The 13,205-nt window shown below is 45.2% G+C and overlaps 1 long non-coding RNA gene across 1 annotated transcript; it reads right to left on the reverse strand.

Moving 5' to 3' along the window:
* Window positions 1-500: 500 nt before the first annotated feature.
* LOC144114729 (uncharacterized) lies at window positions 501-12,534 on the reverse strand. Its single transcript, XR_013311104.1, has 4 exons — window positions 12,154-12,534; window positions 5,757-5,884; window positions 3,130-3,343; window positions 501-658 (listed from the first exon to the last, which is right to left on the reverse strand). It is a non-coding gene; the product is annotated as an uncharacterized LOC144114729 (long non-coding RNA).
* Window positions 12,535-13,205: the final 671 nt, after the last annotated feature.

The following is a 13,205-nucleotide window of genomic DNA, read 5'->3' on the forward strand; positions in this document are numbered from 1 at the left end:
TCGGAAATTTCGACCACCTGGGGTTTTTTAACGTGCACTGACATGGCACAGTACACGGACCTATAGAATTTCGCCTCCATCGAAATTCGACCGCCGCGGCCGGGATCGAACCCGCGTCTTTCGGGCCAGCAGTCGAGCGCCATAACCACTCGGCCACCGCGGCGGCTTCTAAGGAAGGAAGCATCCAGAAAGAAATTTGTTACCTAACATGTCTTTATAGTGATGCTCAATGTTTGGACATACTATCGTCAGCAAAATTAAGAGACCACCACAAGTGTAAGCTGAAACGTGCCAAACTGCATATGGGCACCGGTCTCACCAACAGGACTGCTTCATCAGGCGGCACCCGCATGCAGTTTGGCACAGTTCGGTACGCGCTCACAGGGGTCTCTTAATTTTGAGCACAATAGTAGATAGGAGCATGCACATAATCACGCGATTCGTGTTCACGTCAAGCATGAAGAGCAAGCATGTATTGAAAGAAGAAAAAAGCGCTCATATTTGCCCAAGAGCACCCTTAGCTTTATTGGTAGGCGAAAGCAGTGGCTGAGTCACGCTGGAGGCCCCTTGTGTCATAGCGTGCGTCTTTTCCTAGAAAGTGAAATATCTTTCATTGTCTTGATGGCAGCTTGAATCCAGCTGTGTGTAGCCACAATGCCTGAAGATTAAGAGACAAAAATTATGTTTATTATGAAAGGCACCACCATAGTGATCTCAGTGCAAAGGTAAATACCAAGTGCTACCATCAAATTTAGTGCAGTGATGCAAACATGTATTCCACACTCAATATGACTGAACCGATTAAATATGAGTGTGAACAGATTGAGCCTTCTGCTTTATAGTAAATTAATGCTTCTCACGTAATGCACCCAACTTAATATCAGTGTGCTTTTTTCTTTGCATTTACAGCTAATTTCTAATATTTACAGGCTCTCACTGCTTCAGGCCCTGAGTTTCTGCCATATTTATGATGTTGCAACTAATATTGCATGGTTTTTGAGACAATGGAAAACATCTAGCATATCATATAATTTCTTTTGCTACTAGGCCCACAGGTTCTATTGCTTTGCAACCTGCAGAAATAAACTGACAACATGAAAAAACAGCTGCAGGACACAAAATTTGGGAGAAATTAGAGAAATGTTTATAAGACGCTCATAAAGATGTTCACAAATCGATATATGCTGTAGTTCGTGTTAAGACAGATTTGATATGAGTACATTTCATGGTGAAAAAATCCTTGAACCGACACTTTTTGCATCTCCACAGGGTGCTGAACAGTAAAGCGCTGGCTGGCTGTTTCTATTAGAAGACCATTCTTCATTGCTATTTTGGCAGAGAAGCATCAAATGTTGACTAGAGGAATGTGGAAGTAAAGTTGTGCAAATTTATATCAAGCATTGTGCCACACTCAATGCTACAAGGCTAAAACGTTAAGCAGTGAAAAGGAAACCTTGCTTCTATGCAACTGAATGCAGACTGAACAAGCTGCTCTGAACCCTGCCACTTGGAAAACCATAGCAGGTATACAAGCCAAAGCTGACAGATTATTTTTTACGATGAGTATATGCAAACCAAAGCTGTCTGAGCACTCCTGTTTTGTTTAGGTATAGCCTGTTGTACAGATCAAGAGCATCTTCGGAAGTTCATTGCACAGTACCTGCAGGCACTTGCACACATACAAAACCTCACAACAGAGTACGCTTACTGGGCACTATCCGCTATGGTGTCTGGCACCCCCTGCTTTGAGGCAAGATGAACTTCTGTTGGTCCATCCATGTGTTAATTCTTGAGCTATAAAAAATGTCTGAGTGGACAAAATTTATATGAATAACCTTAACAAGGTGACTGACTGGTTCAGAGCAGGCAGATCACTTGCAGGAAACACACCCTGCAGAAAGGCTGGTAGTAAAACTGCGAATTGTGTCGCTTTGTGACCCCGCAGTGGAAGGCTCTGGATTAATTTAGACCATTGATGGTTCTTTAACCTGTGCAGACTTTGTACGGCAGACAGGCACCTTTTCCAAGGCAGCCGTTTTTACTGCCATGCTAAGTACATGACGCAAAAGTAGCATTCCTCTCCCACCATATACATGAGGTATCCCAAGCGCTTCCAGCTGATTCTTTACAGAACCACGCTGGGACGTCCCTGCTAAGTGTAGCACAAAGTGGCCATGATATGCTGTCATATTTAATGGCATAAACTATTTTACAAAGCGTGCAGCAGACCTAGCTATACTCGCGGACAGCTTTTTGAGGGTATGCAGCCAAAGTAGGCCGGAAAGGGAAGGAGGTGCACCTTTGTCCACGAACTGTGGGGGGTGGGTTAAAGAATGTGGCCAAAGCTGAGATAGGCCACTCCCCATGACAATGGAACGAAGCCCCGTCCCTCTCCTTGCCTGCCTAGCCACAAAAAGCGGTCCTGAAGGATAGCAAGCATTGGCTCCAGCACACCTCTGCTTGAGTAAAACCTAGCCACAAATTTTTGACATGTAAACTGAAGTAGCCCAAGGTAATTAGAACATAAATTGCAACAATGCATGCATAAGAGCTAGATAATAGGTCAGCCAACACCCATTTCAAGTTTTTTCTTGGAAAATGCTCTTAGTGATAGCTACAAGTTGTATGCTTTACTCATTTTTGTCACAGATTAAGTGGAATCAACTGGAGCACTAAAAGAAGATGAAAATGTGACACCTATGAATGCCCACACTGAATCAGAATCCCTTAGGTCTCAACGCTTCTAAAATCCCAAGCTTGACAACACATGACTGTCAAGCCTTCTTTCTAAAGCATGACAGCTAAGTGTTCATGAAAAGTTGTTAATTCCTGGCTAATTCGACTGCTTATGCACTGCCAAATTGCTCTCAGAGCCTCATCATTTAAGCTGTTTATATTATCCTTCACACGAGCTACCAATTGTGCCTATCAATTAACCTCCTGCACGCAAACCTTCACATGATGACATACCTACAATGAATTAGTCACTAGCTCCTGCCCCGTATGTTTGTCATCCTTTGTCTTGCGCTTCTTAATAAACCACTAACAAAACCTGAGTTGCAATGCTCGAATACATTGAAGGAGTGAATATATGCTTCTGTGCTAAATCCAGCTAAAACCAGTAATCACCTGTGAGTGCATCCATTTTCGCTTGAGTGAGTGCCTTCTGCAGAGCCTCTTTCTTGCCTTCCAATGTCACCCTCCTGAGCAGTTGCCAATGATGCTGCGTTGCGCCACTGGTTCTCTTGACCAGGCCGTTGTCTCGGCCCTCTTGAGGAATGTTTTGGGATTTCGTCCAGGGTGTGTATATAGGCTTCTCCATCTCAAAATAATAAATGCATACCTACAGGAAGAACACATACATAAAAATTCGATGCTATATTCACAGCCAGGAATAAAACATTAATTGCATTTGTTGATTGCATAGTGTCATATGGCACTACGCTTTAATGCCTGTTGAAGAACAGAAGTAAAAAAACATTTACAATTTTAAATCAACACAAAACCTACACCTTGATATTGGTGGTGTCATTTATGGCGGGTTTTAACGTCTCAAAGTGACTCAGGCTATGAGGGACGCCGTAGTGAAAGGCTCCGGAAATTTCGACCACCTGGGGTTCTTTTAAGTGCACTGACATCGCACAGCACAAGGGCTTCTAGAATTTCGCCTCCATTGAAATTCAACCGCCACGGCCGGGATCGAACCCGCGTCTTTCAGGCCAGCAGCCGAGCGCCATGACCACTCAGCCACCGCGGCGGCTTGATGATGTCGTGGAGTAGTAGTACGCTCAGGTAGCAGAGAGATACAAAAGGTAACTGCGTGCTTTGTTTTTTTTATGTTTGCAACTTTAACTGTACAAATCATTTAGAAAATGACTTCATGCTTATGAAAAGTACCAGATTAGTGTGTGTAGTAGCAAACACTCAAAAATAAAAAATAGTATGCAACAACAGGAGCCCTGCCTGTGTTTCACACAAGAGGCTGGGCCTGCTAAGAGCAATTCTGCAATTCCAGCTCTTCCAGATGTCATTATCAAGGAAGGCACTAATTCTGCTTAACCTGCAGTAATGTAACATGTCCTCAAAATGCTAGCCACTTGTGAATATTGGTGGAAAAAAAAGAGAAAAGGGATGCAGAAACGGAAAAACGGTGCATTATGCAACACAAAAAAAACACATGAAAACAGGACACAAAGAATGCATTTAAAGTGACCAACATAAAGACAGCAAGCAGCAATAAACACTGCTGCTTCTGTAAATTGATAACATTGAAATGTGAAATACTTAAAAAAATTTAAATGTGATAAACCAGGAACTGTAACACAAATGACATACTAGTAGGCAGAGGAAGTAGAAATAGTAATGCAATAACCAGCACTACAAAGCATTGGCCATCAGAACAAAACATGATGGCCTTAGTATTGTCAAGGTGCAGAACTTGTTGCACTAGTTGGTAAGCCATGATCTCAGAAGAACCATCGCAAAAAGGACAACTGAAAAGACAGAAGGAGGACGACATGGACAGAGGCGCTGAACTTTCAAAGTTGAAAGTTTAGCGCCTCTGTGTCTGTCATCCTCCTTCTATCTTGTCTGTTGTCGTTTTAGCACTGGTTCTTCTGAGATCAAGATGCAGAGCAAGCAAGGCAATGCAGTTTCTTAGTGTGGCAGAAGCACACCAAGAATCTAGTATTTCTAAAAACGTGTGCATGTTACAAGTCAAATGGTTTGTTATCGCTATGCCATTTTTCACTACGACCATTGCCGCTAGGTGCATGAGAAAAACAGGTAATATTTTAGCATGTTTTTTTCGGTTTGCTTTTTTTTGTACTCGGCTCTATTCTATTTCTGAGTATGTGCAATACAACCCATATATTAGGGAAAACTGATACTGTAAACAGTTGTGAGTGCAGCATGCATTCATGCCTTATACGCTGTTCTTTTCGAGTTTTGTTTAACCATGCCATCAGGTAGCAAGCCAAACAGCTGAGCAAACAAGGTCACTGCAAGCTCCTTGTGGAATATATGTGTATTAGAACAAGTATATTCACTGAAATAGTAAAGAAAGCACCAAACCTCACTGAGGGAACGTTTTGAGGAGAACATGCAGGGTGATGCAAATATGACTACTTAGCATGCACCATTTTCCATTTACCACTTTTAGCTTTTCTGTGTATAGACTGTAAGACAGTAGACAGTACTTACTTTGCACTCAGATCTGGGGGCATTAAAAATATTGTAAATACAGTAAGAGGCCATACATAGCAGCCAGAATAAAATCTGTGGCCCCTTACGAGAGAAGTTGTCAGCAAAGCGGGTCCGAGTAAGGCTTAAAGTTAAATTACTTCTTTAGCTGCACTATGATGCCTTTCATATTTTGCCCCTCAAGTGAAATCAGATGCCTTTGTTGGAAAGGTCTCTAAGAAGTGCCATGTGACACTGACGTTACAGTTGAAGGATGACAGAGTTATCCTACTGCTCAGGTGTTTATGAGGAGTGCTACGTGACACAGGTATTAGAGTAGGTTGTCCTCCTGCTGTAATATCACCTTAAAATGCTGCTCTGTAGACCCATCACTTCATACTGAGCATAAAAGTTGTAAGATTTGATGTCGCCCTAGTGAAAAGAAATGCACGTATACTATTTCAAAGGGGAATGCCAACATATGCAGCCAACACTGGTTCAAAGCAGACTAGTGCAACACACTGATCTCAACATCGAGGCCTAGAAGAACACACTTTAGAAAGCTCAATACATACATGTGCTCTGCAATACACGTTGAACGGGCACAGACAAGGAGAACAGCCCCACATTTGGACAGCGGAGACATCCTCCTCAATGACAGCTCTTTTCAGGCCTCTTCGCTATTGAACAGCGGGCACTTCACCTGAATAACATAACTTCAATTTCAGTCTGTGCATTCTCTGGAAGATGAAGTACCCACAATGACTTGCACTTATGGGTAAGGATTCATACTGCTGGCCTTTCACATAAACACAAGGCAAATTTTAAACAGACGGAGTTCACTTGCTCACACTTGTCTCCACGATAAGCTCTGCAGTGTTTAGGGTTCTTCAAAAATAATTAACCTGGAAGGGCTGTATAAAAAGCCTACAATGCGCACCTATTTTCGGGCTGATGATTCTTAAACGTCCAACAATGATTTTTTTTTCTTCACGGTCGCCTGCCACTAGCATTTTACAGCTACACTGATGATCGAATAGGCAGTTTTCCCATTGGGGAAGCCGCATCACTCCTCCATTTACACTAATACGTGTACATGTAGCCTGTTACTGTCAGCGGCTTCTTGAGCTTGTAACACACCACTGCGAGGCGACTGCACTGACTGTCCAGCTTTGGGGGACGATGTGTTCATTCTGCTTTTCATTCCAACGCGATTAACTGCTCGCCACGGTGACATGTCGCTTGGCCTGGTGTTGCACAATCTGCTGCAGCGAACACAAGTCGAAGTCGTATCTACCAGAGTACATCGGATGTCGAGCCTTGACGCGTCAGAGACCGAATGACGTGCGCTACCGGCAACCAAGCCGGGCGGTTAGCTCGGCAAACCGCTGCGAGCGGATAATGAAGAAAAACATGCATGCAGGCAGCAGTGCACAACCACGTCGAACAATGATTTTAGGTAGAGTGAACTAAAGTTAGTGTGTGTCAAACAAAAGCCGAGAAGTGAGGCAAAAAGAGGGCAATTTCCGCTAGGATCGCTGCGAACATTATCCTTCCCTAGGTGCCTTTTTAAGGGCAGCAGAAGCCGCGCGCTGCGTGGCATAGCGGTTAGAGAACCCTCTTCACGCGCGGAAGACCAGGATTCGATACCCGCTGAACGAACAACTTTTTCTTTTCTTATTTTATTTTAAATCAGTTTGTTTTAGTGCAAACAAGACGTGGTAGCAAAAAAAAAAAAAAAACGAAACTGAAGTTTGTGAAGCGTTGCCTTGCTGCTCCCGTCAAATAAAACGGCCCCAGAATCTCCGTGCCACCTGCAGCGCCAACTTTGAATGCGCGTTTAGAGCACACCCGACGTTACTCTCCAAGCTCGGATCTGTGCTTTTAGCAGATGGGTAAGACAAACACTCCTTTCAAACAGTGCTGGGAATTGTTTCGTTCAGCTTGACGTCTGCGAGCTGCACAGAGTGCGCCACGCAGAAGTACGCTGCGACGGCCAGGTGTGGGGCGCGAATTGATGCATTTATAATGAACTGCACATCTCCAACCGAAGATTTTAACCCGTTTCGAAGCGGACTCGGCTCCTTCATCAGGGTTGACTGAGGCCTTTTAAGTATGGAGGGGGGGGGGGGGGGGGGGTGCCAAAGGAATGACAGCTGTGACGCCAAAGGCGCGGGGGAGGGGGTTTAGGCTGTTAGTCACGCTGGCCCGCTGCAGGGAGGTGGTGAATGGTGACTTTTTCGTTGAGTTGAAGAGGAAGTCCGTGGGCACATACTGGGGGCAGGTTTCCTTTCGTGCCGTTGATATTGTATGGGGTGGTTTGGATATGCCAGGATTCCAGAAGGAACCTTTTGTGACCGCTACCCGAGACACCCTACAACGCGACGACACAGACACACTCAGCGCACGAACCCCACTGAATGTAAATGATGTGTGCTGGAGTTGTGCCTATCAAACACATACTTCTCGTCAAACGGGGAATTTTACCGACAAGTGAAAGGAACACCAATTGGAGCATCCATCTCTGTCGTCATAGCCAATTTAACCATGGAACACATCGTACAACGAGCCCTCAACTCATTCCACCCGAAACCAAAGATTTTCCTCAGGTATGTCGACGACTGCTTCGCCGTCATCAAAAGATCGGAGACTCAAAATTTCCTTCGGCATTTAAACTCCGCAGAACCTGACATTCAGTTCACGCTAGAGGTGGAACAAGAAAACTCCCTGCCGTTTTTGGACGTCCTCGTGTCTCGAAACCAAAATACCCTTCAATTCTCCGTATACCGCAAACCAACTCACTTAGGCCAGTATCTCCACTACTCTTCGAACCACCCGACTGTCCATAAAGCATCAGTGGTGAAGACGCTGTTCAGAAGAGTTGAGACACGCTGCAGCACAGAACTTGACAGAAAAAAATAACAACAAACGGTATTCAAAGAACTCTTCATGAACGGCTACCCAAAAGACTTTATACAAAAAACCATTCGACGTCAAATACAGAACATTCGTCAAGAAATCAACGCACAAAGACCAACGCCACCACCAAAATACATCACTTTACCTTATGTCGGAGATGTCAGTGAAACCATCACCCGAATCCTGAAAAAATCGGGTCTCCAGATTGCGCACAAGCCCACAAACACTGTTGCGCTTTGCCTACCTGTTCCCAAAGACCGGCCGCCGAGAGAAAGAACCCAAGGCATTGTCTACAAAATTCCATGCGCCGACTGCGACGCAAGCTACATCGACTGCGACGCAAGCTACATCGGCGAAACCAAAAATTTCAAAGAAAGAATTCGGCAACATAAAAACGACGTCCGCAAATTCGCAAGAGAGCGCAATCCAGTAGCCGAACATTCCGAGGACTCCGACCATAGAATCAACTTCGAAGAAACCCGCATCCTCGGAACCGAAACAAATTACCACAAAAGGCTCCTTCTGGAATCCTGGCATATCCAAACCACCCGAACAATATCAACCAAACAATATCAACCGCACAAAAGGAAACCTGTCCCCAGTATATGCCCAGGGACTCGGCTCTTCAACTCAACGAAAATATGTCGCCATTCACCACCTCCCTACAATGCGCCAGGGTGACTAACAGCCTAAACCCCCTCCCCCGCGCCTTTCGCGTCACGGCAGTCATTTTTTTTTACCCCTTCCCCTCCATACTTAAAAGACGCTAGCTACTGCCCTCATTCACCCCTGATGAAGGAGCCGAGTCGGCTTCGAAACGTTGGGTTAAGTTAAAATTTTTGGTTGGAGATGTGCAGTTCATTATAAATCTTCAAACCCAACCAGACAGGAAAATCTGTCAAAATGTTTAGTTTTCGGGTTGATGCATGACTTAAAAAACTTCGGCGCAACGAAGACAACCAAAGGAAGAAAAAGACAACACATGCGCACACTACCAACTGTTTATTGGAACAAAAGGGGCACATTATAACCCTCATTCACCGTTCTATCGCTCACAACCTAGTAACAAGTAATATACCAATTACAGGATTAAAAACAAAATGCAGAAGGCTTATCTACAATTCGCTTAAACCGCTAGCTTATGCAAAGATTGCACAAAGCACTAGGTTATAATACAGTTCAATCCCGCTACAACGAAATCGACGGGACGCGCGAGAAATTTCGTAGTCGCGAAATTTCGCTGTCGAGAAATTAACCAAAAATGCAAGGCAATAACTCCAGCAAAACATAGTTTTATTGCCAGAAATCTGTGAGTTTGGCCTGCGTGCGTTTCACTGCCAGCAGTCGCGTTTCACTGCCCAGCTGGCGACTAGAGTTGAATTCGTCTTTGGCCCTCGTACGGCCGGCGGCCTCCGCACGGCACCTGCAAGTCCCCTCGTTGCTTTCCTATGACGAATAAACGACTCCCAACCAAATTTTTTAACAGAGAATACATGAATATCTATTAAACATACATTCCGTAAATTATTTAGCTGCTCCAAGCCACTGGTTTAGCAGGGAATAATCTCGTACAACACCCAACTTTTTAAGAAAGGCGGGCCACTGACCGGTGAAGGCTCCCAAAAAATTCGTAGAAGCGAATGAGTGCTCACAAAGTAATTCGTTTTCGAGGGAATTTTAATACATTAACTCCTATGGGGATTTTGCGGGGAATGAAAAATACTTTGTTGAGGAGAAAATTTCGTTGAAGCGGCATTCATTGTGCTGGGATTCAACTGTAGAAAGATAAACCAAACAAAATCTTAGCAATAGCAGTGTCACTCAATCGTAGCAAAAGCAGTGTCATCCATTCGGCGCAAAAGCAGTTGAAACCTTAGACGTAAAAGCAAATCAAAATAAAGAAATAAAAACCATAATTATAAAAGCCACAACAGCCCAACCCCACAGCCCCACCGGGTGTGAAGCGAGTTCACGAACTACTACGCTACGCAGCGCGCTGCTTTTGCCGCCCTTAAAAAGGCACCTAGGGAAGGATAACGTTCGCAGCGATCCTAGCGGAAATTACTCTCTCTTTGCCTCAATTTTGATACACAGGCGGCATAGGCGTTTGACACACTCTATCTTCTAGTTCACTCTAATTTTAGGTTAGGCCATGGAGGAAAGTGGGTTAGGCTGTGGCCACTGATCTCCACTAGGAGGCTGGATGCCGCATCGGGCGCTCGAAAGTGAAGCCACCGGAAGTTGGGCGGCATGTCCCGGAAGTCAGCCTTTGACAGTGCACGAAATCAGACCTCAGCACGGTTTTTCAGTTTTAGTTTTCGTTTTCCGCTTAGCATTTTGTCTTTTCGACGTTTTCGACTTTCTTCGTGACAGTGCCTACCTGTTGCGCCGTCAACTGCATGAGGAGAGCAGCCAAGTCCTCGGGAAAGATGTTTCGAAAATAAGGGTCCATTGGATCGCTATGGGACGACACTAGCAGACGACAGAACTTCGCTGCACACACGGAGCCTCGTCTGCTCAACTGTGTCGTCCTGTTGCGCTAGCGTCGTCAACTCTGCTCTTCGTTGTGATGCACGTAGTCGCGCTCTAAGCCCAAGTTATACCATGAACGGGGGATAAATTTAAGAAAGAAAAGGTGGAAACCTTCATTAAGCAGCCGACTTTAATGCAGGGACCATTTATACCGAATTATGTTTAGACCGAACCGGAGCGAGCTAGGGAGAGGCCACAATCTGGTGAGGTGCCGTCGCTGTTCTGCTGGTTCACATTAGCGCGTCCAAAATGTATATGGTACTGCTTTTTCGACGGAGCGTATCAAGTACTGTTCCGTACTGTCTCAGATTATGCCTGAATGGGCTTTTATTCGTGATGCTTGGTGCAGTTGACTTCTAACAGCACTTGTCACATGCGCTGCTGCATTCGTCTTTCTCGATCGCCAGGCGTTTCTCTCGTGCTGTGTAGATGAAACGTGGCTGTGCTATAGATCAGTTAGATTAAAAGCAAGTATGGAAGGCAAATGGCACTCTAAAGCGATAAACATCACCTGTCATCGATGAAAAGAGCCATCTTTCGCCACCAACCCGAAATTGAAACAGCGGCAGCTGTATAACGAGTGGCTCTTCGAGTGGCAGGATTTCCGCGCCATTGCCTTTTCTTTGCTACACGAAAATTTGTTTTCAAGATGACCTGGGCTCATCGTCATTCCACTACTTCTCCTAATTATACGCTCGGAAGACAAGACCCAGGTCAGAAAATATTGTTTAGTGCACATACCCCTTTGCCGCGGCATGGTGAGACATGCATGCCTGTTCACTTCGGTTCCTCTGAAATTACAGTTTCCCCGAACAATGCTCACATTTATCACGACGTTCAGCTTGCTTATTCGTTTGATATTACAGTAGAAGTTACACGAAAACAACGCGAAAAACTGAGGACGGAAGGGTGAAAGATGCGACTTTAGAGTTACTTTATGTTTGGCATGGCTAGCATGTTTAAAAAAAAAAACAAGCAATAACTTTCACCAGACTTTGCTGATTGCTGCTTCTAGAACTTTTTTAATAGTTTCAACTACGTAACTGCTCTCTAATTATTCCTCTCAGCCAGCTTCACTGGCTTGTTTGCTGGCTTCGCTGACAACGGCTTCGACACCGACACATCGGGACGTCGGCTTGAACGTAACATAAAGGACACAGGCACATCGGGACGTCGGCTTGAAATTAACATAAAGGAGTAACATAAAGGAACTCTAGCTGCAGTAAATATTTCCGTCTGGTCGGAACTGCAGCAGCAGCAAATGTTCCGTCTGGACGGAACGCTAGACACTTCCTTTAGGTTGTTTTCACGGCGTTCGCGTCGAAACGGATGCATTATGAACACAGACGGGCCAGGTAGTTAGTGACTCAGTGTAGAGTGCATCTTGCCACCGCAGAAATAACAGTGCACAATGTCGCCGGGTTTGGAAACGCGACAGCGCCTCAGCCCTTCCGTTCTCTCCTTAGTTAATTTGTGCGGAGGCAAATTGCGCGCATTCCTGCGCAGCATTACGGGACTTACCTGAAAACGAAGACTCAACGCCTTCCAGTTTCCGCTTTCTTCTTTTGTAATGCGGTTCCGGTAAGCAAAAAGACGCAGCGGCTTCCATTGTTGATGTCCAAGTCTGGTTGTAGCAGTCACTGCCGAAGTCCAACGTAGTACAGTCCAAGACAAAAAGTCAGCAGGCTTCCCGGCGCGGTCACTTTTTCGCGAATTACACGAAGGGCTGGAGGTTGTTCTGCAAGCGGCGCCCAAAACTACGATCACCAGTCAACCCAAACACGAGTTTAAAGCAGCGATTTTGAAATCAATAACACAAAACCTCCTCCGAACGTCAGCACACAAACGGCACAGCAGCACGCCCGAAGGGACGGCGTGGTCGCATAGTGCCCGGATGAAACGTGTCCTGTCACGTGACCCGCATCCTGCGCGCTTGATTTGAACGGCGTAAGTGGCGTTAGGAAGCTAACCTTAGCGACTGGGTTATCTCCCTGAATGAGGATGTCAGCTCCACTAGCGTTGTGGTGCCAGTTGAGAAGGAGGAGCAGATTGCAGACTCAAAACTGTTACACCTGTGGCAGGCACAAAAAGGCCTCCAAAAACGCTGGAAGCAACAAAAACACAACAAGCGACTACGCAAAAAGATCGCTGAAATCGAGAGGCGAATCGAGGAACATACACTTACTCTCCAAACACAACAATGGAACCAAATATGTGAAAGCGTCAATGGACAGCTCGGAAATAAGAAGACATGGCATCTTCTAAGACACCTGCTCGATCCAGAACAAACACGTCCCGTGCAACAAAGTCAACTGTACAGACTCATACATAAATATGAGGGTACAACTGAAGACCTAATCAAAGAGCTAGCAGAACGTTATCTAAACACGGATGATAGTACCACACAACCAGACTACCGGGGGACTCCTAATCCAAATTTAGACGCAGACATCACAGACGCAGAGGTCTGGTACGCAATTGGAAAACTGCGGACAACATCTGCGGCAGGACCAGACAAAGTAACAAATAAGACTCAGGAACTTAGACGCAACGTCGATCGCGGCGGTTACAGA

The sequence above is a fragment of the Amblyomma americanum genome, chromosome 1 (assembly GCF_052857255.1).
Source record: "Amblyomma americanum isolate KBUSLIRL-KWMA chromosome 1, ASM5285725v1, whole genome shotgun sequence".
Classification (NCBI taxonomy): domain Eukaryota; kingdom Metazoa; phylum Arthropoda; class Arachnida; order Ixodida; family Ixodidae; genus Amblyomma; species Amblyomma americanum.